The sequence below is a fragment of the Calidris pugnax genome, unplaced genomic scaffold, assembly GCF_001431845.1.
Source record: "Calidris pugnax isolate Ruff unplaced genomic scaffold, ASM143184v1 scaffold211, whole genome shotgun sequence".
NCBI classification, from domain to species: domain Eukaryota; kingdom Metazoa; phylum Chordata; class Aves; order Charadriiformes; family Scolopacidae; genus Calidris; species Calidris pugnax.
The window spans coordinates 6,862,366-6,868,390 of NW_015091083.1; positions in this window are offsets into that span (position 1 = coordinate 6,862,366).

Here is a 6,025-nt window from a genome sequence, read left to right on the forward strand (position 1 = left end):
GATCAGAGATTTTTTGGTAAAGGCTTCGTTTCGGTTCCTACTGGCATAGAAAACGATCGTCACAACTAAGGCAAGAGCTGGGGGAAGTTGGTGTGAGGTTTAAGGCTCTCCAGCGTGAGCTGTATTGCCTTGATTAGTAACTCACACACTTGTGCTTCAGGCTGCAGCTTTCTGTTCCCAGCTTTAATTTTGCCCAAGTGCTCTACAATTATACCCCTTTGGTAACAGCTGAACTACGAGCCTCCTTGCTTTTTCCTGTCGTTGTTTAATGAGCGGCAGACGCGGACTGTTTACATAATTGTGCTAATGGCCTCATTGAAAGTGAAACCAGGCTCAGGTTCCCATAAACCATGTGATTTTTCTCCCTCTGCATCCTCCAACCCTACAGCGTCCCACGGCGCCGCGGCTTTCCGGGGCTTGGCACAGCTTTGGAGGCAATCTGTTCCCGTCCTGGAAGGAGGGCTGGAATAGATGCAAAACCTCTTTGCTTCTCAAAGGAAAGGCTGCCATAAAATCTGCATACTAGCGGGGTTAGGCAAGTTAAAGGAGGCTTGCGAAGTTGTAGAGTGTCATTAAGATTTACAGCCTTTAAAAATTGCATACTCTTCTCCCTTTAAACTACGGTTAGGAGCAGCCAAATGCTTGGTGTTTTTTTTTTGTCAAAGGTACATTTCTGAATTTCTTAGCAATTATTTATTTTTCACAAAGATATAAAGTTCCATCAACGTATCATTTGAAAAAAATAACCCACAGCATCCCCCTCACTATTGCTTCGGAAGTAAAACCCCTAAAAGCAGAAATACTTCAATTTGCTCATCCTGCCTCATGACCAGCATAAATGTTTTCTGTTTGCCGTTTAATCCCTGGATCCAGGCCCTGTTGGATTCTGCTGAAAGTGCATTTTTTGGAGGGAAAGAGGAAAAACTAAATTTTTAAAGGAATTCTCATATTGAGGGTTGATGGTCCACAGCCACTTTTACCAGTTGATAGCACGGCCTTGACTATGCTGACAGTAATTTTGCAGCAGACAGGACTTGTCAGCTACTCTGGAGATATAAAAAGGACTCTTGAACTAGAATGACAAGTTGAAATATTTCAGGTGCTACTAGAAGACAGAACAGGGGACCTCTTCCACTCCAGACCAGTAAAAAGCTCCAGAACTGTCCTCCTAAAACCGAAACCTTCAACTGGCTTTTTAAACACATTCACAGTCAAAGACTCGTACTTCTTCTCTACCCAGCTCCTGCAGCTGATCCAAGGGCAGGGTTAAAAGCGCAGGCAGGTGCAGAGTACGTCACCTCAAAGAGGAGTGAGATCAAAGACCCGCCACAGAACTGGATTCTCTCCCAAAGCACTTATGGCCTCAGCAACCTGTCACCCTGTTGATATGTCCGTCTTGGGACATCAGCACCAAACGTCCTTTAGTCAGAAAGTCCTTACAATAGATGATTTAAGTAAGTCCATTTTAAGATTTGAAATTCCTCTTGAAATGGCTCTTAAGGGTCTACCACCCTCACCTTGTTCTACAAGGGATGCCTTTGACTTGAGGAGTGATTTATCCCAGCTCTGCCTGGAATGAAACTCCTTAATGCTGTATTATTCTCAGCCAACTTTGGTCTCAGGCATTACAGCCTCTCAACAGAGACAGTAAAACAATGCCTGTAAATCAGACCAAACATCCATTTACTTTTTTTTAGGCAGCGTTGATACCATTCATGGCCAGCCCAAGGTTTGGAAATGAAGTTGCTCAGCTTTCCTAATAGACTCGTGCATTCAGATGACTAAAAATGCCTCCTCCTGTGGGTGTAACTGAAATACAGCTGGTTTTAAGAAACAGAAATTACAGATGAATTGTAAAAATGAGCAGGACCAGCTGTGGAAGCCAGTGCGAGGGCCTGAGAACTGCAAGCCCCAGGGTACTCAGCACCACATCAAAGCAGGTTCTCATGGGCCTGAACAAATGCTACACGAGAGGTAAGTTGTGTCTTCAGGCAGTTTATTTCAGGAAGACAATTGCTTTGCAATCCATCCTGTTCCCAAGCCTTTACTGGAAAAAAACCACATACAGAGTATATGGGTGATAACCTGCCTTGGAGCAAGAACTCACAGCTACTTCACATCCATACAAGCTACCAACAAGCAGAGGAGTTGACTGGGTACATACTGTCAACACAAGCACATAATTATGAACCAATTTTTGTTTAATGACATGACACCGTGCACACATTATGTACTTCACCACATGAACACCAAACTTCTGGTGTCTGGCTTCTGGATTTCAGAACCTGACTGCTTTATTTTCTGATTTCTTCGTATTACCTTGACCTTCAGTTACTCTGATAATCGCAGAACTACTTATTCTGATAAATGAGCTAGCTGAAGGCCAGCTAACAGAACGAAGACACATTTGCTGTGCTGATATAGATGCTTTCTTTCAGTAACAAACTTCGTGGCCTTGAAAAAAAAATCTAAATTGTCTCTGGAAGGCACATTTTGCTGCATCTTTTCATGCTGCTGATAATCCCTGTTTTGTCTGACAGTGTTTATGAAAATCCAAGTAGGTTTTAGCATGCCCTCTCAGCGTGCCTCTTGGTGACTGTGGAAAAGTCACGTGAAGCTATTCAGAATCTGTGGTCTTCAGACCACAGCAATTGTGGAATATCACGTTTCCACTTAAGTACCAGCCTGGAGAAGAGAAGGCTCCGGGGAGACCTTATGGCCCCTTCCAGCACCTAAAGGGGGCCTACAGGAGAGATGGGGAGGGACTCTTTATCAGGGAGTGCAGCAATAGGATGAGGGGTAATGGTTTTAAGCAGAAAGATGAAAGATTTAGATTAAATATTAGGAAGAAATTCTTTCCTGTGAGGGTGGCGAGACACTGGAACAGGTTGCCCAGAGAAGTTGTGGATGCACCATCCCTGGAAGTGTTCAAGACGTGGGTGGATGGGGCTTTGAGCAACCTGGTCTAGTGGGAGGTGTCCCTGCCCACGGCAGGGGGGTTGGAACTTGATGATCTTTAAGGTCCCTTCCAACCCAAACCATTCTGTGATTCTTTATGCCAAACCTACTGAAGAGTCAGTGTAAACGGGTCGCATTGACCTTCCCTTATTTCTGAGCTGGCTGCTGTACACAGGGAAATGCAACATCCGTTTTACTGTGACTAGTGAATCTTTGGCAAACTGACCCTTATTGGCTTGCTCCAGGAGCAATCTGAAGTCTACCTGGCCAGACTGGATAGAGGGGGTTATAAGGCTCCCTGCTTTGCTACTTGAAAGGCACTGGACATCCAAACAAGGACCAGTTCCATCAGATGACTAAATCAACACCTAAGAGTAGGAAGAGAGATCAAAAATAGAGTAAGTGTAAATTAAGCCTTTTAAAAATTCAAAAAAAAAGGAAAAGAAAAGAGTAAAATCAAAGAAGTTTGATATATACTTTTATCTACATTTTTTTTTTATTACAGCAAGATAAACAAGATACAAACAAGTTGAGGAAAATGTAATGAACATGGCATTACAGCAAGATAAACAAAATACGAACAAGTTGAGGAAAATGTAATGAACATGGCCTGATAACACACTTAGCCATTTCACACATGCTTTTGAAGACTACCTTGTCTTGACTTTTATATACCTCTGGGACTTGAATTGCAATTACAACAGATTTAGGAATTTGCCATGACTCCTCTGAGAAATGGTATCATTTCAGAAGCATGTTTGTAAGAATCCAACAGAGCACTTGCGTAAGGTGTTTGCTCAGTAAACAAATACTAAGTAATTTTGCTATCACTTTCCTTTCTAGAGATTTCAAAACAGATTTTAATGGCTGCATGACAAAATTAATCCATATGCTTAGTTAAAATAGATCACACTCCTGTTTCTCCTACAGCATATTTCCCTTTCCTGAATAAATGAAATAAATCTTGCAGGACAGATCTGCATCTGGTATTTTAAAGAAGAAATTTGCACTATGAGTTTGTAAAAGCCATGCAAAAGTAATTTCAAATCTTATCTTTTATGCATAACTTAAAGATGACAAAGAGTGGACTGCAAGAACAGGAAGGTCATCATTAAAGTCTACAGATCGCGTAAGGTGCTTGCTCAGTAAACAAATACTAATTTTGCTATCACTTTCCTTTCTAGAGATTTCAAAACAGATTTTAATGGCTGCATGACAAAATTAATCCATATGCTTAGTTAAAATAGATCACACTCCTGTTTCTCCTACAGCATATTTCCCTTTCCTGAATAAATGAAATAAATCTTGCAGGACAGATCTGCATCTGGTATTTTAAAGAAGAAATTTGCACTATGAGTTTGTAAAAGCCATGCAAAAGTAATTTCAAATCTTATCTTTTATGCATAACTTAAAGATGACAAAGAGTGGACTGCAAGAACAGGAAGGTCATCATTAAAGTCTACAGTAACCAAGAATAAGTTTATTTCCTACTGGATGTAAGAAGCTATTTTTCTTTCCTAAGAATTGCACAGAATAAGTTTATTTCCTACTGGATTTAAGAAGCTATTTTTCTTTCCTAAGAATTGCTTCACCACTTTAAAAAAAAAGCACAAACTAACAAAAAAACCCAAACCACACCCTTTCCTACTGATTCCTAGACATTTGTTAGCACTGAGATGCCACGTCTGTGGGTTATAGAGATAGTTGCTGGTAAACGTTTACTTCAATTTGTTGAAGTCAATGGCATTATATTAGCGCTGCCAGCTCACGTAAGCAGCAAAGAAAAAGACAAAAGCTAAGCATTGCTATTCTCAGCACAATTTTGAAACGCATGCAATAGGACTTGTCTTGCATTTCAGTTTTTCTTTGGTTCCTTGGTCAAGCATAAACTAAGAGGGGCACTTCACATACAAGCTGGCACAGGGTATTTCCACCTGGGAAAGGCAGGGCCATGGCTGGAGAGGACATGTACGCTGTGGTACGGAACCGCCGCTGGTGGGAGGGCAGCAGCACCAGCTCCAGGCAGCACAAACAGCCCGGCACCTCCTTATGTCCTGACGTCCCCTGATCCATAGAAACTTTTCCCTCAACCCAATTGTAATCTGCTACAGTCAAAAGTGTGATTTTTTGAATTTTATTTTTTTTAAACAATGCAGCAGTCAGTATACGTCCACTAGGCCCCACAGTATAAAACCTTAAAGTTTAAATATTTCACACCTCATTCAAGTGCCTTCCTTATATTTTAAAACGATTTGCAAATACCACACATCAATACCCACCTGTGTCAGCAAAGGCATTTTTATTTGATGTCGATAAGACCACATCTGGGCTAGCAGCTTTCTATTCTATATAAATACAAGACAGATCTAACAGTTTGCATTCAGCAGCATACACATTGACACAAATTAACTAATAATTTGAATTTTTCTTCCATAAATCATAGCAAAGACACTGAAGTTCTTTCTAAGAAAGGAGGTAATTAAATATTACATGAGGTATTTTAATAAAGTATATTTTCTCACTGGAATATACCTTAAAATAAGTAGCCCTAGTTTAAATGACTTGATGAGGTAAAACAGAACAGACAATACTATACGTATCCCTGTTTCCAGCAGTGACTTCATTTTCACAGCATGATGTAACACTTAGTATTTTTTATAACTAGAAACCAAAATTTGCATTTCTATACTATCTTCTGCTTGAGAATATGAAGGAACAAGGTTATAAACCCATGTGATAACCTTCTCTGTCCAGAGGCAGTCAGACCAGTTAAACAGCTGCAGAAACAAAAGTACAGTGAGATTTCTGAGACTGCCCCGGGTCAAAGAGGAAGACAACAGCAAAACCTGCCTGATGTTCTTCCTCTCCTGTTCAACTCGCAGATCTCCATTCTTTCTGCATTGATCCCGGGCCTGAGTCACTGTGCAATCTACTTTATACCCATCACTGTCTTTTTGTGTGAAGCCTGCTCCCAGAAGCCCACAAGGACACTCAGTCTAGCAAACCAAGGTACACAGGACAAAAGGAAATGCAGCTGCTAGTTATTCATTTGAGATATGACCTCTTA